At 37.5% G+C, this 25724-nt stretch overlaps 1 long non-coding RNA gene across 1 annotated transcript; it reads left to right on the top strand.

Annotated features, from left to right (window-relative positions):
• Nucleotides 1–22154: 22154 nt before the first annotated feature.
• LOC147654859 (uncharacterized) lies at nt 22155–25284 on the top strand. Its single transcript, XR_015282552.1, has 3 exons — nt 22155–22375; nt 23497–24483; nt 24576–25284. It is a non-coding gene; the product is annotated as an uncharacterized LOC147654859 (long non-coding RNA).
• The last annotated feature ends 440 nt before the right edge of the window (nt 25285–25724 follow it).

Consider the following 25724-nt stretch of genomic DNA (forward strand, 5'->3'; position numbering starts at 1 on the left):
GTGTCAAACTTCTAATTCAGGTGGGACACCATGACTGTGCTGTGCAAGTAGCTCAGAGACCTGAAAAAACAAACCTTTGTTCTCCATGACTGCATCCTGCTTAAGTTCTTGAATACTATTAAGAATACTTGAAAACAATTATTTATGTGAGTCATACAGATATGATGACCAAAGAGAGTAAAGTTCAAAAAGTTTCCTCCTAGCTCAGAAACTAAAATTGGCTCAGTCTATTTTGTCTTATTTTCTAGAGGTTGTTTTTTTCTTTTTGTTTGTAAACTTGCACAGGAGCATCATATCATGTCACAACTGCTAAGAGGAAAACTAAATCTTCGAAGTCAATGAGGCTAAAACTGATATTCAAATTATATTTACTATAGTGGGACTCAAAACTAATGAAGAATGCCTCCTGTCCTGAACAAAAGCCAACAGAAAATTAAAATCACCAAATTAAAGAATAGAGTGTTCCATTCTTAATGCAACAAAAGTTGGTGATTCAACTGCTGGAATAGCAGAGGGCAAAATAGAAAGCATTTGTAGATAAGAAAACAAAAGCTAATGGATATTTTCAGTAAGCCTAAAAGCTCTGTTACCACTATAGTGCAAAGATAATGGTTTCTACCTCTACAACTCCTTGCAATGATTGTTTTGCCAATATATAGTTTAAAAGAAACAAAGAGTAATAATTGCTTGTCAGCCCTGATGAAGCATGACAGGCATCAGCCATGGGAGGGGGAATGCCACTTCACTGCTGCATCCGATGGTAACAGACTGCAGAGTTTATGCTGTTCACCCATGGAACTGGGTCAGGACTGCAAGGGAAAGGACATCTGGAGGTCAGCCTGAGCAAGCTGTTTATGTCTACCTAGTTAAAATATATTCAGGCACTCTCAACCGCTGAGATAATTTAAAATTGAACAGAATGGTGTTGCAAATCATATGATAGAGCTAGGTTCTGCTCACAGATCAGGTCCAAATGAAGTTCACAAAAGCTGCAACAAAATATTTTTTCCAGGAAGAGGCATATGTCTCAGAACCTCACATCACAGAGGGGTGTCTAAATATAGTCTAATTACATAAAATGATATGCAGTTTACAGATTCAAATTGTGTAGTGAAGGCAAAAGAAGGAAGGAGTCACGAGATGAAGCCTCACTATAAAAAAGGATGCACAGTGTAAAATAAACCATAGTTTATGAACATACTTTGTTAACTAAGTGAAATCATAGCAAAGCAGAAAAAATAAAAGCTGACAATACTGTTAGTATTCATTTTCTAGCTATCATTTGAATCAAGCTTCTCAAGTCAGGTTCCTTAAGGTTTGATTTCTTTAAGATGTCACAAAGGCTTATTTTTGGAGGGTTTTTTTATATATATATTTATATATTTATATATTTGTGTTTCCATAGTAAGGCTCTTAATCTTTTCAAAACTGTTTGAATAAAAATTTCAAAAGGCAGTGTGGTCTTAAGAACTCAACCTGGAGTACCTTACAAAAGTCAGACTGTTAAAAGCTGGAGTGCTTTAAGTTCTGAAATTCAGGAGTCAATTAGACCTCAAGATCCTCTCACTCTTTAAGTAATGGTCTACCCTAAGAAGAGGCAAAGCAACATCTCATACATTAAAACATATAGGAGAAAAGTAATCCAGGCTCTACCTGGATATTTGGGCCATAATTTTAATTGATAGGTTAATTCATTTAGCAAAAATAACAAAAACAAAACAACAAAATAAAATAAAACACCAAAACAACCTTTAGATGTTACATTTTAAGTATATGCAAATACACTATTAGTTTTGAGAAGATTCCTTTTTCCTATCACAATTTTTTAAGGCTATCTTCTCAGTCATTTGAGTCTGCAGACTCATCTTACGGTACAAATTCTGGAGTTTTTTCCTGCAATATGAGCAAATATTTCCCTGAGGAAATATGCCAAAAGTTCAGTAAGTTTATCAGGGCCAGGACTCTCCCACTTTATTTCTAAGAAAAGTGTTTACCAATGGAAATAATAAAATGTACTACTGAACAAAATTCATAATACAGTTACAGAAAACAAACAGTGGTTTTACATAGCAGGGTTTCTGTAAAGAAAGAAAAAAGCTACAGAATTTCATATTTAAATTCCATAGCAATAGCATTTGCAGCTAATCAGCTTTATTCTCCTGATAAGTATTTTGCTACAGACCATGGAATTGCTCTAGAGAAGTTCACAGATGCAGAGACTGGGTTTCTCAAGGGAATAATACTAGACTACCAAGCCTTGCACCTCTAAATCGACAGTGGAACACTACACAAGAAAGAAATAGATTATATTCTGAAAGCAGTGTAATGTTTTCTTTAATTCATCACTGGAGTCCATAAAAATATTTTTAAAGGATATCCTTTAATCTGATGTGTGTCCAGGGCTGGTGTTAGTGATGCTTGAATTCTTTTATCATGTATCATACATCCAGTCATCATTAGTGCTTCAAGACAGCTTCAGATTCCCGTATGTAAGGAACTTAGAAGATGAAATATCAGCCCAGAAAATTTCCCTCCCAGCAAGACTTCTGACAAATTAATGGATTAGTGAGGGGAAATTTACATCAGATTCCCTTAAACAACAGAGCATCAGTAGACGTCTTCAGTTCCCAAGGCTATCAAGTCAACAGCTTTCATCATTTTAATACCTTCCTAAAAAAGTCATAAGACAGAGTACATTCTCGGGAAATCTAGATTCATACAAATCAATGAAAGATAAATCAATGAGCCAAATAACATAATAAGCTGCCAAGAGAACAGCACTATCTGAACACATAAAAGAATAAACCTTCAATACTTTATGCCATACAAACCTTTTGGTGAATAGAGCTTTTTAACTGCTATCTAACTAGAAAGGTTTCTTTTAAGATGTACATATATTTGCTTTCTGTCACACAGTAGTCTATTTATAATCAATGTTTAACTTTTCTGGGATTAAATTTTAAGAACAACACTCTGAAAATATGCGTCCTTCACTGGAAGATTTACAACAAGGAATACTTGGGATCCATTTAATTAGATGATTCTACCAAATAGAGATGTAGGTATGTCTTTCAATATTTTTTCTTATTTCTGTGTATTACCTCATTTTATGGATAAGGATGAGCGCTTGTTAACATTGAAGGAAAAAAAAATAACAGCACTCTATTCCCATTCTTACTGCAGGTCACTATGTCCTTCTAAAATGCAGATTTTTTTTTTCTTTGTTGCCATAATCTCCATAGAAGATATAATTCAGACAGAATAATTACAGTGTAAGATGAAGAAAGTGTATCCTTTTTAGTTAACATCTTGAGGGGACACATTTTCTTCCTCTTATTTTTGAGAAATATATGTAGCTTTATCACATTTGCTGCAGGCAGTTCCCAGAGGATTTTCAGAAGAACTTTTCCTCCTGTAAATAGGCCAATTCACTTGCAAGTATGCATTCTAGAAAAGAGTAAATATATCAGACTTGAAGGTGGCTGTTACCATGCTCTGGCTGCACCTTGCACTTCACACCTTGTCTACACTAAGGATGTTTTAGGGGAAGTTTCACACCTTGACTAGAAAACCTAGTTTGACTTCTGTCAGCATTTTAGCACCATATTGATTAGACTTGCACACACAGTTCTTGAAACACTGACAGAATATGGTGCTACAGATACCTTCAACATCCAAACAGTGAAATCAAATTAACATTAGGAAGAATAAATTCCTAACGTTTATAAACTTTCTAATTATAAAAAAAAAATAAATAATTACAATAGCTCCTGCAGAATTGTGGCTTATATATGTTCAGCCATTCAGTTCAATATTTCTAAGGGATGTTATCCTTTGCTTTGCTTTTAAGGTAAATGGGGTGCATTATGAAGCAATCCAGTAAATATTGACCCTGTATTTTCTTTAAGGCCTGTGTTTTAGTTCAGAGGATTGTATGGTGCAATGAGTAAGGAGACTGGGAGGGGAAGAAATAAAAATAAGTCGATGAGAATGAATGACATTGTGGGGGAAATATTTTAGTGGAAAATAAACTTCATACCATTTATCTGTATGACTCCATATCATTCTGCTTGTATCACCACCCTCAAAAGTACTACCAGGAACCAAAAGTTTTCAGTGAGACCCTACAGCCATATGCATTTGACCTACACCCTTCGTTTTTTAGGGTGCTCAGATGCTTAGCTGTGTTCCACAGGCTTCACTATCTCATGTGATCATGGCTCAAATTATCCACTGGCTCTGTCAGGACAGGCACAGTTATCAGAAAAGGTTGTGGCTCTCTTCTATTAGTATGGAAATGCTTCCTCTGGTTATATCAAACACTAGTACAGCTAAAGCTATTACAACTCGAGCCTTAAGGCAGGCTTGTGCACTACTGTGGGAAACACTGAAACAGAGAGGATTGCTGTCCATCAGATATACCTATGTGTATTCGCACCTCAGGTGTCAGTCCACAGTCCAATTTCAAAGTTACTTGTCAAGAGTACTCTAAAAACATCCTTTCCAATGACTTTGGCCCTCTGAGACACCCTTCCTGACACTTTCTCACAAAAAGGCAGAAAGAAAACATTAGTGACGTGGCACATACTTGCTAAATCTGCCCATTAGAAGATCGAAACCAGTACTTCAAGCTTCATCATAAGATATTGCAATAGATTTGGAGTCTAGAAAGTGAACTTCTCCCTACCCTAAGTGTTCTCAGCAGTGGAAGCAGCAGGGGTATCCTGGAGGCAGAAGCAGAGTCTCAAGGGTAACTCTTCTGAACAGTACACCACAAGCCCAGAGGCAGCCACAGCAGGACCCTCCTGCCTGTGGGAGTCCACAGGAGACGGCTTTGCACACTCCACATTTTGAGGTTTCATACCTGCATAATGCAAAGTGACTTTTGAGCAGTTTTGAACATGGAGGAGTCCAGGGACTGAACAAAAACAAAAAAAAAAAAAAGAGTAAAGGAGCTTTTACAGCAAGGAACAAGTACTGTGATGTCACAAGGCCCTGCAATACTGAAAATGGGTAGGATATTGATGTCAGCAATACTGTTGATAAGTTTTAGGGGAACATGCTAAGGGTTCAAGGTCAGATTGCTATCAAGAAAAGTAGTCACCAATATAAATCGCAGTCAAGTCAGATTTCCTAGTTAACAGTATTTGTTTCTGCCATTCCTCATCTAAAAAAGGCTACTCATTAGCTGTATGTTTACAGCATATGCTCCACATCCATGGGAGCTTGTGGTGAGCACAAGTGAATTCATTCTGCCTGTGTCCAGAACCAAGGGAAAAAAAGCCCCAACCCTTCAGTGACCTGTGTCAGTGCATTACACATTGTACCCTAATAATCTCACTCTCAGCAGCTCTCACTAGCTCAGCACTGTAGTAATGCCCTCATGTATCCTTTTCCCCTTCAACTTGGGGTAAAGAGAGGGCGGGCTTGCACCCACCCAGAGTATGCAGTGTAAGTACTATGTAGGAGGATGCTGTAACAAGGATTATTTAACATCCCTCATGCAGACCAGTGAAAACTCCTGGAAAAACAAAGGGCTTAAGGATGTGACCATCCCTTAACTCGAGCAGTGGAAGAGAAATGAGAATGTGCTGGGAGGACTGGAGAGTAGCAGCTGTAGAGTCGCTGATTGATTGGTGTGGGAGGGGCTCCCATAAAAAACTGACTTTGATCTATCTTTTAATCTAGCAGCACAACAACAAATCTTAAGGCAATCAATTCTAATGGTATTAATAGTCTTATTCAAAGTATTCACTTTCTCCCTTAATTTAGGAGGCTGGCTCCATATTTCCTTGGAAGATTTGTCAAATGAATATACTGGTTTTTTGAGAGCAGTTTTCCTGCTCCATTTCCTAAACATGCTTGCTTCTTTAAAGAGTGTTATAATTTCCTCCCAGGACTGAAAAATTAATAATTCATTCATTTGCTGCTTGTTGTGATAATCTTTCTTCTTTGTATAAATCATTTCCATGCTGGTTTGTTTTTCCTTTTAGGAAACTACAGGCAGCTTCAACATATCTTTACCCAACATAAGCTCTGATCAATTTAAATAATCTTTGTAACTCCTGAGTCATGACTGGACACAGGCCAGGACTCTTCATTCTAATAATTGCCCTTCCTTCATCTATAATTTTCTCTCTTGCATAAACTATCAGTTCAACTTCTTTTTTTTTTCCTTTTTCCATTCATATCAGACCTCACTCAGTGGCCACAGGAATCAATGGGAGATTTTACTGTGAGAACAATAAGCAATATAAGCACTAAGCAAAATTTTTATCACTTTCAAGTGTATTGAACTGGGTGAGAGGAGCAAATGGAGCAGGGGTGGAATGAACTGCTTCAAGACAGAAAGCAATAACTTGAGCAGCAAGCTCACAGGGCTCATAGCCCTGCAAGCATATGATCATCTTCCACGGCTGCTTAAGTCTTTGGAATAAGTAAATAAATAATAAATAGATGAACAGAAGCCAAATTGCAGTATTCCTGTAACCAATAGTCATGAAGCAGTGCAGTAATATCTTTTTTTTTTTTTCCATTTTAATTTGGTTTTAGCTAAAATACGAACATAAATATATGTAAACACCATATGTAAACCCCATATATCCCTGCTATTAAGGGATTATATTTTCATTTAAGGGAATACAGTTAATGGAATGCAATTAAGTAAATACATCTTCAGTTTAAAATAAGTTCCTAGTTTCAGAAAATTCAAACACTTTGAGAATAGACATGACTCTGCTGGAAGTTGGAAGATTGAATTTGATTTCTCTCTTTCTTCATATAGTCTTCCATAAGGATTTGTTATTGACCACTTCCATCTCAGGCTTGATGCATTTTTCATCTCAAAGAGTAAGATAGTTCTTACACACTCACAGTGAGAGTTCCTGCAGTACAGGCCATGCTGTCTGGTTCTCAGGTGAATTTGGGAATATTAGCCATATTATCTGTCTCTCAGGAACCCATATTTCATTTGTAAGTTTGGGATTCATCTCACGTAATTCAAAACTTCTAAAAAGCTGGTCTCCACCCTAACACTGCTGAATCACTTTTTGAAAACCTTGTCATACCTGTCTATTTCAGACAGGGTCTTGCCATTTAGAACTCAATTTCAGCCACCTGGTCAAGGGTGTGACCGTCTGTATGAAACTCCACTGTGTAGACCCAGCCCAGACAACTCTGACCTGCAGCTGTCAGCATTAATCTGAGTATAGCTGACTATGAAGCTGCACAGATTAAGAGAGCACAGAGTGAAGGAGTAAGGCTATGCTCATAAGAAGCTATGAACTCAGTTTAAGTGGAAGAACATTGGCATTAAACACTATAACACTTCCAGGGAAAATGTGGAGAATAAAATGAAAAGTGATTTAGCAAGACACAGGATAAACCCATTCCTCAGAGCAATGGAGGCCAATGCTTTTCCCAGCTGCCTTACCAAAAAACGCCTCCTAAAATATCTGCACCAGAGTGGTAAAATTAAAAACGCTTAACTTAGTAGTATTTTTGTCTCAGCCTTTGATAGCCATATTAGCCAAGAAGCAATTGCTGCATACACAGAAATTGTGCACATGATTCTGAGTGCAAGTCTTTACACGGTGTTGTCTAAAAGAAAAATCTAAAACTCATAAAGGAAGTGATTCAGATCACTAAACATAGGCACCTAGTACCACTTTAGGTGTCTAAATGGTCTGATAAACCCACTAATAGACTTTATTCTGGCAGATAAAGATGCCTGGACTTCCACCTTCTGGACTACCCAGCTGAATTCAGATGTAAGAGCATAGGGTATACCACTGAGTGTTCATTCTGGTGTCCTGAATCACATCATTATAACCAGATCAAATTAATCTTGAGCTTACAAACTAGACCTGAATACTAGGCAGTGAACTGCAGTAGTCATTATGTGAGGAAGTAATTAATTTCTTTAAAAGCAGTATATCTGTATCTCCTTCACCTTTTCAAAAGAGCTCCCTTAATAAGCCCATCTCAATAAGGAGGTTTCAAGCACAGATCTCATATTCACATCCTATGACTACTTGTGTAATTTAGTAGCATAAGAAAGTGTTCATTGTGATCCTGGAGTCTTATGTTGTGCTTAGTAAAACATAAAGGACATTTCCCAAAGACCTTAAAATGTAAACACAAGTTTCTCCCAGGAATCTCTTGGACCAGCAGTCTCTTTCTTTTATCACTTTTTGTTATGAAAAGACATGGAGAGAGGGCTGAGAGAGCCCTTATTGCACTGGGAGAGAAATAGAAGTTGGTAGAGCTTAAAAAATGCAGAAGAGAAAATCTTAGGGGGAGATAAAAAGGGAAAATGAAAAGAAAAGAGAAATATAGACATAATCTCCTAATCGGAAAGAACAGAAGAAATCCTTTTATAATGAAGCCATCCCCAAGGAAAGCAGAAAAGAAGCATTTTCTTGAGAATGTAAGACAAAAAATACCATTCTTTTCTCTTTAAGATGTTGCAGAGAGAGAAATTCCTCTTCCATAACTTAGTTAATGTATGAGAATGGTTATAACCCTATCAAAAAATCATCAGTAGCACAGAGCTCTTATGGAAAATCATTGCAGAATTTACTCTGGAAGATGCACTTCATGGTAGAGCATAATTACACAAGTTTTGCTGCAAATTATATGACAGTTACCATTACTAAAAATGGAACACAACATAGAATATCTCAGCATTAATCCCACAGACTGATAATTTGGTGTTTGAAATCCAGGTATGATATATCTGACTTCACACTTCATACAACCATACTAAAAAATGCTGTAACCAAAGTTTACTCTACCAGCAATTAATTAACCATGCATAATCACCATGTTGAGCACTGAATGTATTTCAGTGTGCAGCTATATAATACATAAATTTGAGCTACAAAGACAAATTACAGTGTAATTGTGGTGCACCTATAGGATACTGAATGAGCCAGTCAAAAGGAGGAGTCGTGACTCCTCAACACTGTGTTGGACAGTGTATGTTAAAAGTCACCTCATTAGTCCCCCCAAAAATTGAGAGATAGGTTACATAAAGATCTTATGTGGAAGAAAGCATGAGGATATTTAGAGAAACAAACATCAATCTGCTGAGTCTTGGGGAAAGATTAAAACACCTCAAGAAGTCAGTGACGTTTTGACTACAAACCTCTCACGTAATACCTTGAAGGTAACATGTGCCCTTGGTGATAGTGAAGAAGATAATGAGAATTTTTTGTCTTGCTAATGGCTTATAGAAATACAGAAAACAGGCAAATAACACAAGAGGAGACAATCCAAAAGAGTAAGCCCACAGCTGGCTATGGTTTGCACTTCTGTGTCTGGAAAGAAACCTTAGCTGCATGTGAAAAGGAATGAGTGCTACCCATTTGTGCAAGGCATTGTTCTCTCCCCACTCCTCAGTTTTTTATCCCTAGCCTTTCTTTTTGTTTGGAAGACATTGAGATATTAACATGTTAGTCTTTCCTCTGTAGGAATCTCTTTAGTGTCTAACGTTATTGCTAAAATTTCAAAAATGTTAAAAAATCAACAAATGCCAGCAATCCTAACAGAAGCCCTCATAAGCCCCATTTAAACCCCTTCTGCTTTATGAGCTTCAAATTCTTGCATTTAGTCTGACAAAATACAGAACATGGCTTCACATGCCCCCCGTGCTGCTGATCCCATCCAGCCAGAGACCAAGACCCCTTGATTCAAGAACTAAAGAAAATAGATGTGGTGGCCACAACACCTCACACTGTCTGGTATTTATAGTGTGTCAGTCAGCACTTCCCAGCACAAGGAATCCTCATTGATTCCTGATGAAACTTAAAGTATGAGCTGTCATTTTATGGCTTTCCTGACTACATTGGAAAACAAACCTAAGTAGCAAAAATGCTGTATGATTATGGCTCTACAATGAGATAAAAAGGAAAGAAAGACTTGGTCATCAAGCAGAAAGGCTATGTTTTCTTACATATCTATAAGTAGGTTGCATGAACCATGTCAAAATTTATAACCTTGTAGTATCTCCCTCTTTCTTTTCCCCTTCTCTTCCAGCTAAAGAACACATGGTAAATGTCTCTTCCATTTGTTTCAATCATATCTGATAATGATGCCTTTTTATTCATGTGTTATTAACACCTATGAGTTCTGGTCACAGACAAAGAGCTTATGGTCACAGACAATGCACACAGATCAAAAAGATATTCCTACTTTACCTATTATTCCACACAACTTTGGCAAGCAATTTACTAGACAATAAACTATAGTCATCTTTTCTATGAGGGCAGAGATTGGTATATTTTTACTGAGAAACTGGAACTGTTATAGGCTGAGACTGAAAATCATTTCTGTAATATTGATTCAAGTGGGCAGTTAAGTCCATCAGGGCAGGACAGAAAAATGTTTTATGACTCTTTTCTTAATAGGGAAAAAGAGATAGCTGCAAATTTCCAAAATACTTCACCTGCCATCTCCTACATTTCTATTCTAGTACCCCCCTCCCACAGCTACCTTGAGCTAGAAATGGCATCCTGGAAGCAATGAGCTGCTCACAGAGGCCATCCTTTCCCACGAGAGCAAACAAATGGCTCCAGGAAGAGAAGGTGGACAGGAAAGGCTCCTCAAGTCCTAGGGTATGCAGTCTAAATTACATCCTGACAGCAGAGGGCCAGACATTCCAGGTGCAAGACAAAAATTACAACTTTTCATGCACAACAGGTTCTTTTCCTTTGAAATGCAGTCAGAGTTAATAAGTGTGGTATTATATAAGGAAAGGGGTTTTAATTTATTTCCCTAGAATTATAGTAGTGCTGGGAAAATGTACCTTCTGAGCAAAGCCTGGGAGCTGTGGGCAGCTGCAGTGACCACGAACACTCCACAGTAAGAAATGACCTTACCCTCCTCACCCCCTGCCTGCACTGAGGACAGCTGTCACTCTCTGACCACTCTGCCTCGGCATTTCTCTTGCAGATTTTGACATTTTGTTTGGACACAGAGATAAAGTTGTAACAGGAGAACAATGGAAGCAGTGGCACCACAGAGCAGTTTTCCTCCCTCCACCTTCAGTTTCTCATCCTCCCACAGCAAAGCACAAACAAATAGTGCGGCTGGCAGCCTTTAAACAGCTTGGGATCAGCGTCACACTCATTCAGGACGCTGCCACGGGACGATTCGTGTTTATCTGAGCCTCTGAAGCAGTCAAAAGAAGGACAAGTGAGGTTTTTTATAACTGCAGTTCATTGGAGCATTTCAGGCTTCTTCTGGACTATCTTCCATAGAATGGAATCCAGTGAAAAATATAAATGCTAAAATAGAACAAGCAAGATTTATGCCCACCCAATGCTGCAAACCCTCCATTAGTGGTATTTAAGATCTAGCCAGTCTTAGAGTTCAGAAGGTGAAAAATTCCTCAGAAGGATCAAAGCTGCTATTTTTGAGGGAAGAATAAAAACTTTTAACCACAGTGGAAAGACATGGAAAAGCAGACTTACCTCTTTTTGTAAGTTTACAATAATTCAGATATTTTCTAACAGACCTTCCAAGTTTCTCTCATTATTTGGAAATGAGGTATTTGGAAATTTTTCTTAAAAAAAGATAAATCTCATAAAAATAACAAAAACTAAGTTCAAATCTTTTCAGACACCTCAGCATTTTTTTTACCTGGGATCTAGGTTTCTTTTCCTTTCAAGTATTTAACAAGCCATTAATCTAGTCAACATTTTCATATAATTTTAAATATTGTCTTCTTTCTTTTTGTTTCTGTTTTGTTTTCTGAGACTTTGAGATATATGAGTAACTTTTGTAGTTTCTAGCCAAAATGCTGAAAGTTTATGGCTTTTTTGAGAGTTTTCTTCTGAATCATGGTTTCTGACTTAATTTTGTAACTCTGGGAGACCATCTTCTATACTAATAAATAAAATACATAATGCAGTTGCAATATTGTCTGACATTTTTTAATCAGAATAAAACAGCTGAAGAAAGAAAACATAAACACCTGTTAAAAAAAAAAAAGTTGCAGATGAAAGATTCTGCTTTCAACAAAACCACACGTTTCCAGACAAAGATTTTCTTTTGAAATTTTTTTTTCTCATTTCAACTGTAAACGCTACAGAAATCTTTACGTGATGGTAAAGTTGTGAAATCTTCTGATATATCTTTCCCCCACTGCTTAATCACCTTCCCTGTCTAAAGCCGCTTATTTTATTTCTCCTTTGCGATTGTCTGATTTCAGCTTCCAGGTCTTACACCTTTTAACCCCTTTGTCTTCCAGATTAAAGAACACTTTAATAGCCAGTGTTTTCTCCCTGTGAAGTTACTCCATCTGCGTTATAATCAAGTCACCTCTCAATCTTCTTCACTTTAAAGGGGTGTGAGGGATGAAAGACCTACCAGGCTATGAACTCCGGAGGGGTACTAGAATGGGAAACCCAGTGCTCATTACAGGACCTATCATTCACCCTCAGGCAACCCGGCTTATCTACCCCCACCTTTTCTTACTTACAGATTTTTCTTGGTTGTTTAAATTGCAAAGGTTTTGGGTGTGTCTGTAGCACAACAGATTAGAGACCTTTTTCAAATCTTTATTAGTGCAATAAAAGGAAGCTAAACCATGGTACAAAGGGGTGTGTTGGTTGTAGCTCATTTACACTTATTTTGCTGGTAACTGTTCTTACACTTTTCTCTAAAGCTTTTCTTTGTTTGCTTGTCTGTTTTCTAGATGAAGCATTGTTTTAGAAGACTGTGAGGATCTCTCTTTGGATCACTGCTGACCTGATTTCAGAAAACGCAGGATCGAGTTCATATCTTTGTGTGGGTTTTGTGAACAGCCAGACAACTAACGCAGGAAATTCGGTCCTTTTGTAGTATTAGTTGCTCCATTTTAATTAAGCATAAACAAGAGGTCCTACCTTATATAAAAAAACTTGATTAATAATATCAGCAAAAATAGTGTACTTTATACATTGCTTTGGTACCTATTTCTGCAGTAATTAAAGGCTTTAAGCGACCAAGGCAGAAGTAAAAGGCATCATTTAATGATATCTGAACTCCACTCCACAATGCTTAAATGTCTTGAGTTAGTTAAACTTGGAGTAAAGGGTAAAACGTTAATCCAACCCAGGGCAAAGTGAAAGCTTTCTGAATGTAAGAATTTCCACAGGTATAACTGCAGTCAGGACAGAACAATTCTAGAAATACTTCAAAAAGACAAGATAACGTGGTAGGATGAAATAGGTAACCCATGGCAGATAATTTGTGACAGATAACATTCCCTCTGGCCACACAATTCTGCCTGCATCCTATGGACGTCATCAAGCCAGCTAAGCTATAAACACTGCTTCAGTAAAAGAGACCAAACCAATGGAATAACAGAGAATATTACTTTCATCAAGGTCTCATTGAATTCTGCAAACATGACTGGAAAGAATATTTAAAAGTCCCTGCTCATGTGAAAAATAAAAATAAAAAAAGACTGATGAGAAATAAATAAATATTTTTATTATTTTTTTTTACTGAATTCACATGGCTGGAGTTGGAGGCAGAAAAAAATAAATTTTGAACATTGAGTCAGGAAATTTTGAAACATCACAGGGGTACTTTATCTTCATGCTGAGCCACCTTAGATATGACAACAATGAATTTTAGTATAAGCTCTAATTTTGAAATGTACCTTTTTAAAGCAGAGACGCTTTAGGAAAATTATGGAATCAGAATTAAATTAACATTTAGACAGGTACACGAATATACTAAGAAACACATTTTCATGAATTTAATTTAATTACTTCTTACCCATCCCAAGAAATGAACAGGAGTAGGAGTTTATTCTATGTCTCAGACCACTCTGGAGGTCCTCCAAAATTAATGAATCTGAATACGAGGCATTGCTCCAGGGAAAGAGCAAGCTAAAGTGCTAAAGTAGAAAATATAAACAAACCGATCAGGACATTGTGAGGGAGTTTGCTTTCAGTTGTTATGTGAGATGAGTTTACTTCATAATTCTGTAGAGCAAATTCCAGTCCAACCTAATCAATAAATACAGAGAAAGACAAGGAGGAGAGGTCTGACATGAAGGTTTCATTAAAGTGACACTCCATCCCATTTTAAAGTAAGGGCTAGGGTCATCATGGGTCACCTTAGTGCCAGCACCTTATTTACACTGTCCATCTACGCCTTCGGGCGGAAGCCTAGAAGTAAAGCAGGTGGGCTGACATTTCCCCACAAAACCCATTCCAAGGCTGAATTCCTGTAACTGTGCAAGACACACATTGATTCCTATGATAAAACTGAAAAGATGGGAAACCTATCCAGGTAAGATGACCCTGTTGAATCCAGGGATAACTACTGGTGGCATGAACTTATCCCTGCTAGTCTCAGGGCTAAACCTGGTTATCTGCCTTCACATTTTATGCTGGCTCTTTCCAGCTCTAACATTTACACTTTGGCTCTCATAGCTTGAACCTTAACTTTAGGAATGGCCCATATTAACCCTGAAGAAATCTGAATTGCCATTTGGGAGCAGTCCTTGTGTGAGCACAGTGCCTTCTGAACATGTCTGCCTGTACAAGCCTCTACCCACTCTGCTCTTAATTTCAAGCCAGAGGCTGTTTCCATAGCCAGAGATCATAAACTGGTCACAGCTCATGCTGGCTGATGCTGCTGGTTGATCCTTCTCTAGCCCTAGCCCAGTTTAGCCTGGTTTGGCTCTTGCCACTTCTTGTCTTGTGTGTGTATATGTCATATAAGAATGTAGAGGAATAGATATGAAAATTCATACCCATATATGTCTGTATATGTCATAAATGTATATGTCTATATGTGCACACTGTTTACATGTGTACAAATACACACCAGAATGCACCAAAAATACATTAATATATACATATATAAATATCTCTCTCTCTCTATATATATATATATTTTGCTGTGCTGGTAACAAATACCACTGTTGTATTGTGATCTATAAAAACACAGGTGATGTCTGCCCATGTCCAAGTGTTAGTTTCTGCTATATCTGTAGCTCAAGCACAAAAACCCCTCCTAGCCCCACCCCTCAAAATAATCTTGTAGTAGTCCTTTCTGGTACAATAACCTGTGCATGTTTCTCTTTCTTGCTAGAGTTCTGACAAGAATATTAGGAAAAAAAATTTAAAAAAAAATCAAAAATACACACAAAAAATGCAAAACGAACAAACAAAAAAAAATAGCACATGTGAGGGCTCTTGGAAGCTTGGCTTGAGTTTTGTTTTTGCAATCAGCAAATCTGATGTGATTCTGAAAGTACCTAAAATGTTCATTATGTATCGAGGACATAGAAAGGCTCTTTAACTGGTGCCCTGGACGGCTTAAAATTGTACTGGCGCCTTCCTGCTTGCTTCAGTATCTTAAACTAGGCATGAATCACAAGTAATTGCCCAGTCTAATCAAATTCTTCCTGAATATATGTTACATAGAGTTACAGAAGATGTGCTATATCTTGAAAATCGGAAATATTTCAAGGTCTAATCAGATCACTATAAGTAGAGAAGCAGTGATCACTAACACCAAATGAAATTAGATTGTGAAAAGTACAGAGTGGGTTATTAGATAAGGCCCAAGTGATCGCTAGTATAAATTATTGATCCCTACTTTCAAATTCCACTGTATGACTGACGTTTCCCCCGGTGTTTCTGTGTGGCTCAGTTGTTATGTGATCTGAGAACAGATCAGTGAGATACACAAAGCCTGATTCATCACGCTTTAATTTCAGTTTTGGCAACATATGCAATGCTACTGAGTTCAATGGGAAATAAGTAGATGTAGTGAACACAGCTATAATGATCAATAAGAAAATTGAGAACTATCTTAAATTCCAGTATGAGGGTTCCAGTGCTGCAGGATTGAGCTGAGGGAGAATGCTGCAGAAGAAGCAGATAGAGAGAAATCTGTGTTGTTTCAAAGAACATATCTAGTCAGAAGCTGTCTTTTTTCACTGCCCTAGGTACTCAGAGAGCCAAAACAACAGGGTAAAGAGTGTGCATGTTGGTGTTGGACAGACAGACAGGAATAAAAGCAAGGATATCACCAGCAGTGGGCTAAGAAATCCTTTTGTTATGAAGGGTAACATCCTGCCTGTTTCTTGGAAGGCTTTCACTTAGACACAACCAAGAAAGATTCCATTTACTCAGAACGCCTCAAAGCATTCAATTCAGTTATCTGGAAACAGAGAATCCAAGACCAGCAGCTCCTGGAGGTTTACCTGTGCCACAGAAATAAGTATGGAGAGCATTAGGCAGACATGTAGAAGTAAGGGAAAAACCACAGAATGACTCACAAAATATGGATCATTGGACTGATTTGCCTTCAGAGAATCACTGAAAATCTGTATCTTTAGCTTTCAGTGCAATTTATACTTCATGCTCCCTAGTCTTCTGAGCCAGGTGCACACACCAGGTTTTTGGATCACTTAATACTTTATTTTCCTGTGGTTTTCAAGATTCTCCTCCTGATTATTTCATCATATTCCTGTGAAACATTAAAAAAAATATATATTTCTTATGCAAGATCTCTACTGTCTCTCTAGGGTGTATGGGACAGACCATTTTTGTATGAAATCCAAAAAGGGAATAGAAAACGGGCAAAATTAGAGGAAAAGCCAGTTGTTCTGAATTGCTTTGTTTCAGCCAAAACTAAGAAGTCCAAGTACTGTGAAGAGAATAAAGGATGTCTTTTGGTTTTCATACAGAAGTGTACTCCTCAAAGATCTCCTGTTCAATATTTAAATAAAAAACATTGAATAGAATTATGTGTTTACCTTCTGCTCAATATCATGCACTGTATGTCAAATATATTATTTAAGTCAAAAGTATAATTTTCATTTGATCTCTTAGTCTGAATGTTCATATCTGACTGGTTTTTTTTGGAGTGAAACAAAAATTGACATTGAAACAAGAGTTAATGCATACTAATTTTCCACATTTTTCACAATATTTTTGCAAAACAATTTTCTGGATCAGTTGAAACCAGCTGGCTTGGGAACTTGCTATCAATTCAGATTGCATAGGTATGAAATCAATAGAGCTGTTAAAATTAATAGTGCCATTCTAAAGAATATGACCTGCTAACTAACCAACATTTAAATAATCACTCCTGGGCTCAGTATAAAATTTCCTTAGCTTTAAACAGTAGTTTGAGCAAATACTCGTTCGTTAACATGTCAGATTTTTTAGATATGGTTTATTGATTTTCAAATCAATGAAGGATGGTTTGAAAAATGCAGCAGAGATTATTTACTAAGAGCTCTAATTTAAATTCACAAAAGTGTTAAAAAAAATTCCTAAAGATAAAACCTCTAGTGTACAAAACATTGAGATCAGTTAAGGAAGTGCATCATTTTTGCAAGTACATAATGATTTTCTGCATCCATCTGATCTTCCTAGTGTATGAGCAAATGTCAGAAGGAACCAGAAGCAACATATGAGAACTTGTCTATTGATGCAGCTAAGAATGCTTTTAAAATTCTTAAAAATCAAGAGTGAAGAATAAACCTGTAGAAATCTAATTGGTCCCATGAAAAGAAAAAGCAAGGTCAGGAAAAATACATTGAGAAGCATCTGCTTCAGAACAGTTCATCACCACTCAAAAATAAACAGATTTATAGTTATTATTGTTATCTTAAGATTTATTTTGCAATGTCAGTTCTAGATCAAGGCAAAGAGCTTCACTCCATTTTTAAATGAATTTCCTATTGTATTCACCTTCTCAGCAATCCTGTTTTCTGGCACAAATGCAGAAGTGCATTTCAAGTATACACAGAAATAGGATTTTCAATTCACCCATGCAAATACTCAACCTGGAAGAGCACACATGGTCATCCAGTCCAGAAATAGAAATTATATCATGTGGATTTCTGACCAGATACAATTGAGCAGCACAATTATAAACTTTGGCTGTTCACATATCCACTACTCACAGAAAATTGTTTATGATTAGTGCCTTCAGGCAATAAATATTGAACAATGGCAACCAGAGTCTACTCAAGAAACAAGGTATCCCAACCTGAACACAGCTATTTCAGAGAACACACACATAAAAAAAAGATGAAGTTATATAAATGACAGACTTCATACTACTTCTGGGATGGAAACAATTGTTATTATTTTAGATACAGTGGTTCTAACTGCAAAATTAATTCTTTCCAGTTATCCAAAAAAGAAAATCAAGTCAGCATTACTGACTCTTCATTTACTTACTAAACTATTCATGGGAATGTTGCAGTATTTAGCCAGAGCTTAATAAGCTACAGAAAAGCAACAGTGTATGAATTTCTGGACATACATAAATTCTAAGTGTTATACTTCTTTAACATATATTCTGTTTGTTCTTTTCATTTTGACCTTCACTTGAAAAGATTTTTGCTTCTTTTTTCTTCTTGCAGATACATATACATACATGTACTGTGACACAATAATATCATGCAATTTTTCATGTGTTTCTTTAGGCTGTACAATAAGAAGAAAAGCACAGTCCACTTTGGCTGTAAGAAAACTGTCTGTGCTGCCCTTCAGGAAGTCAGGATGTACAGACAGATTATCAGCAGGTTATTTTCTGCTGCTTGACAGTAGCAGCTGCATTGTGGGATTTTTATTTTTTTTTTCTTTTTATTCAGACATTTGGAATTGTTTGTTTCTGTTGGTAATGAGTCAGTGTTCCTAACTCATAAGTACTTGAAATTTTCTTATTTCAGAAAAATGACAGCATAACATGAAAGATGCTGTCACTTACTGCATTTTCTGCAACCTCTGTGACATATCTCAAGTAAAGAAACAGAACATTTATTTTCCTCCTCCCTCACTAGGAAGAGAGACTGTGGTGAATTCAAACCATTTTAACTCTCTAGTATCTGACAGCAGAAAAGAAGCAAACAGCAAGCACTAAAAAAATGTAAGCCTAGAAGGATGAGCCAGGTAGAAGACAGGAGGAACAACTCAGAGATCCACCACCCTCTCCAAGAATAAGGGAGAGTGAGTAACCATCTCAGGGACTTAAAGATGTCTGGAGCTCCTGGGGAGAAAGGATTGCTGGATCCAGCCCAAACCATGGTGCTCAGTATGGACACAGCAGAAGATCGCTCTGATTAAACTGGATTATTTTTATTAACAAATCAACTCCAGGAAGGAAAAAACAGCCCCTCTCACAGCACTCAGCTAAAGATATCCCATTTAGTACCTCTATCAGCCCTAGTTAAAGGATCACAGAGCATCAGCTTAGTTGCTTATTACTACAAGCACTCCTTCAATGAATATAAAATTGGCTTAAGAAAGTTCAAATCGAGAGAACTGTGATGGCTAATACCTACTGTCTCCTCTCAGAGTGACACAATAGCAGTGACCTTTTGTGACTGACTGAGCATGAATGTCATTCTCCCCAATGTTGCATAATCTACCCTGTCAGGCTCACAGGGGGTACACTAACATCAGTGGGAACTGTTCCCACACACACACATCGCCTTTTAGAAAGGCAATTATACTGCACAACAACACCCCTTGAATCTCTGGCATCTCATTGCCAGAGAAGGAGCACAGCTTCAAGCTATCAGGACAAATCTCTTCTAAATGGAATGAAAATGGAAAATTTCTGATTATAAAAGGGACACACTAACAGCGACAGACCCTACCTTGTCACTGGTACCTCGTCTGCTGCTGGAGCTACTGATACTGACCTCTATAATCGAAAAACATTTCCTGAGTCATCTATGGTGTCTATATTTGGCCCACTGACTGAAAGAAAGAAATATTTGAGGATTCAGGATGAGGTTTATTCAACCAAACAAGCCAAGTAAACTGCTCTATCAGGAGCTATCAGGAAGGTAATGGATGCCTTAGCTAGCAAAAGTAGATTAAGATACTTGTGGGCTGAGGCACGCTAAAACCTTTCAATATCATTAAAATTTTACCTTTGAATTTTAATACCTTTTTTCCTTGCAAGTTCCCCGTATGACCCCACATGTGTCATGCCTACTGCTCTAATTAGAGTTACAGCAGTCATCACCACAACCAGCTCTCATCCTTCCCCACAATTTATTTAGCAATATGAATTAATGAACTGAAGGTCTAAGAAATCTTAATTCAGATTTCATTTCACTATTTTGCCTGTGGCCAACTATCTGCCTGCAGTGACACAGAGGATTGTTTTTTATCCACTGCTGTGTGTGCTATCCCCCAAAGAGAGTGCAGGCACTGCAAACCCAGACGCAGATCACTTCAAATTTCTGTTTATCACTTCTTGGAGCATTTTTACCCAGCAATATTATACTCCTACAACTCTTTGGCCATGGACAAAATTTTAGGTTCAAGATGCTGGTAAGTAATTTCTTCTTCTTTCTAAGGCCTGAATATCGCACCAGCAGCAATTCATTGCTACTTTTCTCTAAGTAGGTTTGTAGTCAAGGATACTTAAATACCTCAATTTTAAAAGGGACACATAGAAATAAGTAACTCTTTTCCATTACAGCTGTTCTCTCCACACTCTAGTTCTTCTTTTCTCTTTGTATAAAGTAAGGAAAAACCTTTTTTTTTTAAATATGATTTTTCAAAAAGCATTAAAAATACATAATAAAAAGACTAGATTTTTTTTTCTGTTTTTCTCATCTACCTATTTGCAGCATTCATCAGCTTTTCCTGAAATTCCCATCAGCTTCTCCCATTACAAGCACTATACAATTTTTTTTTCTCTGTAAACATCCTGCGAATACAGACTTTAATTAGTAGAGTGTTTTCCCTAAGGGTAAACTTTATCGAGGACCCTCCGAGGCCCACTGGAGCTCTTCAGCTTTAAGTGAAGCTGAGAAATGCGGGTGGAATGAAAATTGTTAGAGGAAATTCCCTGAAGTATCTCTAATCCCATTCTGTACTACAGAGGCGTATGCTCAGGTTAGTATCACGAAGAGTGGCATGGAAACTTACCTCTTTTATGGCACTGGTAGGGGGTTCATGAAGTTCATCTGCTCTGGACAGCTTAGACAAGGGAAGCGTAAAAATATTTTCACTCAAAAATGTGAAACATCATATGTTGAAATTTGGATATATGCATACTCACTGTCATAAATAGAAAACATGCAGAAAAGGAGAGGACTTAAACCGTCCTGTGGGGAACTATTCACTGGCCTGAAACTTTAGCTCACCATGGAATATTTGCTTATGTTATAAACAACTATTGCCTAATAAGAAATTTGGAGTTTCACTTTGTTCTTTTTTTTATTTGGTACTAGTTTGTACTTTGTGTTTCACATCTTGTCTTTGCACTCTATAGATCAAATACAATTCTCTTCAGAGTCACAGAGAAAAGATGACACTGGTAAGTAGGGGCCTGAAAAGCTTCTCAGTGAAGAACAGCTTTTAGTGCTCTTGTCTGAGCACAACAGAGCCTGGTAGGATATTTGAAATATTGCCCATGTTTCCCTCCCTCAACCAGACACTCACCTTTGAAGACTGACAACTGTGCAAACCTTTTCTGCACTGCCTGGCAATGCTTATTGCCTGGATATCCTCTGAGGAGCAGGGGTGAACAGCAACCGAGGAATGAGGCAAAGTGCTCAAAGGCAGTCACACTACTGCACTTTCTGTTCATCACCACTGCAAACATTTATTCTTTTTAATTTCATTTCTGCAGCATTTAAATAGGGACAGATACCTTCTTCATACTTCCACACGGGTGAAATTATTTCACTCATCTTCTAGTTTGATAGCCACTGTTTCCTTTATTACCCCCAACACTTTGTGAGATCTCAAATAAGATATTTATTCAGTGCAAACAACCTCTGCCCTCCAGGCCGGCACAGGGTTTCTTAGATAAACAGCTCCATATATGCTAATGATGATGTCTGCCTGGAAGTAGGGTTATAAAACTCAGAACCACCCCTAGCTGCTTTTATCCACCATAAAAGAAACAGGTCAAAACATGCCCCTTGGGCTTCAAGAGCAGCTTATATTACCAAAGAAAAAATCCATGACAGCGTAAAGCCCCTGCACGTTATTGCACAGGGGAAGCTAAGTTCTTTTAAAAGTGATGGATGCAACATCTAAAAGACAGCTGAATCTATTTTGGCACTTGCAGATGCAGGTTGCTCTCAGGTGCAGCACAATGTAATTCCTCCTACTAATTGACTAATTTATGCATGACAGAACAGTCAAACATTTGCCAAGACCTTCTCCTGCTTTCCTCTCTTGCACTATCACATGAGATCTTTCACTATGGCTGGACCCCTGTCAAAAAAGCCACAGTGATGGCTCAGACAACAGAGAATGGGTTTTGTGCTGAGAATTCTTCTAGAACTCTGGAGCATGTAAGATATGCTTGTGCATTTCAAAATCCTACTTCAATATGCTTCTCATACATCCTAATTGCCTCCATAAGGAAGGTAAGGCAGAGCTGTAACACCCAAGATTTTCTCCTTATCTAAGATAACCTTCTCTCCTTGTAACACCTCCTTTTTTTCATCCTGACAAAACACAGAATGGTAGCTGGGGGAGTGATACAACGATCTAAGTCCCATTCCTTTTTAGGGATGCTCTTTGTAAGTGCCTATACATTAAGGTTGTTAACACCCTGTGCAGTGTTTCTTTAAAACAAAGAGCACCTTTTTTCTGCAATTATTCATGGTTGAACAGTGACTCAAACTTAGTGGCAGATCTTGATTCTCAGCTGAAAAGCATTCACTACCACCCAAAGATGCAGCAGCAAAGTTATGTCAGGAAACAGGGGGGAAGGTGGGGCTGGGGCTGTTTATGAGACATATGTGAATCAAATGCCCAGACAAGCCTAGCCCACACACACAAAAAAAAACCAACACCAACCTAGCTGTTCGGGTTTTCTCCTAGAGACTAAGGCATGAACTTAACCAGGAAAAATTCTCATCAGATTTTTCTCAGGACAGATGGATATAACACTATTAAAAGTAAAAGGAAAAAAAAAATTAACAAAAACAGAGGAATAGCTGGCTCTTATATGCTGGAATGTCTGGTTATATTACCGCACTCTTAGTCTGTTAAATACTTTTATAGTTCTTACCATGAAAATGAAACCACTGGGTCTGTTGTGCTGTTTGCTTCTTTTTTTCTTTTCACCATTTAAGAATGACATGACAGAAATCTCATTCCAAATATAAACATTCTGCAAATTCACTTGTTTGATGGTTGTTTGTGGGCTTCTCTTTTGGAGAAATAGGTCCTTCAGAACAGTAACCAGATCAGAAACACTCCCACCTGATCAGCTTAGGATGTGTTCCTATTTAGGAGTGTTAGGGGTGTGCCCAAGGAAGCTGGCTGGCAAGATGCTGTAAAGATGGTATTCCTTAGCATTGAGGTTGCAAAAGTGGTTTAGCAGAGAAAAGAATCAGACAAAAACACTGTCACAGAAAATCAGGAAATTATTGTTAGGGAAGTCCTTCCACTGTATGCATTTAGTCCTCGAAAATGGCTACTTGAAGCACAAAAGAGTTTACGTGCTCAAATATTTCAATGTTATTACTTGCTCCCACAGAAAATAATGACTCTTTCCACAAACCTGGCTGATCAATAAGAGAGCTCTGCTTCAACTGAATCAGCAAAAAGAAGAAGATAAAAGGAAGAAAAATAATATTAAACCAAACCTCAGCAACAATAGTGAAAAGACCTTTGTTGGTTTAGTAGTTTGTTTATTTTAGTTTCTGGTTTAATGTGCACAGATAATTTTCTGGTTCATATTAAGAAGTAGGAAACAAGTTTTATTGTCAACAAACAATCACCTCCAACAAGGATATGACAACATCTTGAAACTGAACTCACTCTTGGTCTAAAACAAGTTTAGCAGAAGGAAGCAATTTTCTTGCATTTTTATCATTATAGGTTTTTTTTTGCAGTACATTGACAACAAAGTGACCATTTAGACTTATTCTACCAGTCTGGAATTTAGACAATGTTTAAATGGTTACTTTTGCTTACACAAGCCCTTGAAATATTTTCTGTGGTGTTTACGGCCTGATTATCAAAAGAACCAAGCGGATTTTGAAAATCTGGCCACCACATTTTACTGGGAGGCAGAAAGACATTGATTGTGTGACTGGAAACTTTTGTGTTTTTTCTATTTTAATTGATACCAAACATTCATCATCACTGGCACTGTACCTCAGACCTTTGGCATTGAACTGCTAACCTCTACCTTTTGAAATAAGGAGTTAATCTGTTGGCTTTATGTCAACAGTCTTAAGAAAGGAAAGAGTTTGTATGGATTGTTCACTTATATGATATTTATATCTACTGAATCTCTTCCAATTCTGACACATCTCATTTGAACAATCAAAACTGAGACCAGTGTGCATAGATAAATGGGTCACAGCCAATACCCATCTGTGAAAATACCCCTGGATACCAAAATCCCATGGAGTCCTCAGGTAGGACTGCCTATACCTATTGGTAGCTACACACTGCTCTCAGTGAGCATGGAGCATTCTTCAGCCATTCCACTTCAGGTTTCTGCATGCCTGTGAAGGTATGAGCACCCCCAGAGCCCTACATGTTTTCTTTTTTTAACACAATGTACCCAAATAACCGAAATAACTGAGCAGTTACTTCTCCTCACAGCTGTGCTCCCCAGTACAGCATAGAAGAAATCTGCTTTAACCTCTACAACAAACTTCCTACCCCAGGAGTGAGCTACTCTCCTCAGGTACTGGTGAGCTCACTGGGCTACATCAACAGGAAAAATCTGCCTCCACGGAGGACTGCTGAACTGCCTGGATCAACTTTGTATTGCACCTGGAGGCAGCAGTGATATTAAAAAACAGATAGGACAGCAGTACCCAGAGACTACAGCATCATGTCGTGATAAGTGCTCTTGCAAGCAGCTGCCTTCCAGCCAAGACTAGTGCTAAAACTGTGGAACAATAACCAAAATATAGAACAAATACACTTTACTTACATGTTCCTATGTCATGGGAAGAAAACAGTTTTCCCAAGAACACAGAGTATCATTCAGCTTCATCCTCCAATGACTTCTGAGAGTTCAGAGTTCATCTGATAGGAAACATTCATTATTAAAAAGAGGATAAACTGAGATTATATCCAGCACTAAAACTTTTACTTATTTTTTCAGAAGATACAGCACCATCCAGTTTCCCAAAAATGAACTTTATTCACCTCATTGTTGTATAGAATGCACTCAACAGGGTTTACAGCCTACTGTTGTATAATAAAAAACTTCTATCATATTGGAGTACCACTTATTTTCACTGCAAAGAACAGATAATTTTCACCATAAAGGCTGCTAACTCTACCTTGTATCAGCTTCTGAGTTCCTTAGGCTCTAACCTAAGTGTCACTAACTAGCAATTCTTCTTGGGAAAGGTTTGCTGCTAAAGAATTACTTTTATTGAAAAAATATGGCAAGTGACACACGTTCATGGTAATACTATAAATCACCCTCCGTGTCATAATTCATCAGGGTCAATTGCCATTTTTGACATAAAACATGCATGTTATCATCACTACAATCTTGAAATGTATGCTAACTCATGGGAACACAGTAAATCATTTCTTAAAGAAATAATACAGCATATTGTTTGTATGGCACAAACTTTTTAATAGAATTATAATATAGTCCGTCTGTATTCAGCACAATGTTTGTGTTACTCCATAATCCTGGAGTGTGACATTCTGTGTCATGTATTAAATATTTACTTTTGACTTATTGGGCTCTCAATATAATATAAAACACCTTTTGGGTCCACTTAT

The sequence above is a fragment of the Cyanistes caeruleus genome, chromosome 2 (genome assembly GCF_971803275.1).
Source record: "Cyanistes caeruleus chromosome 2, bCyaCae1.hap1.1, whole genome shotgun sequence".
Lineage (NCBI taxonomy): Eukaryota > Metazoa > Chordata > Aves > Passeriformes > Paridae > Cyanistes > Cyanistes caeruleus.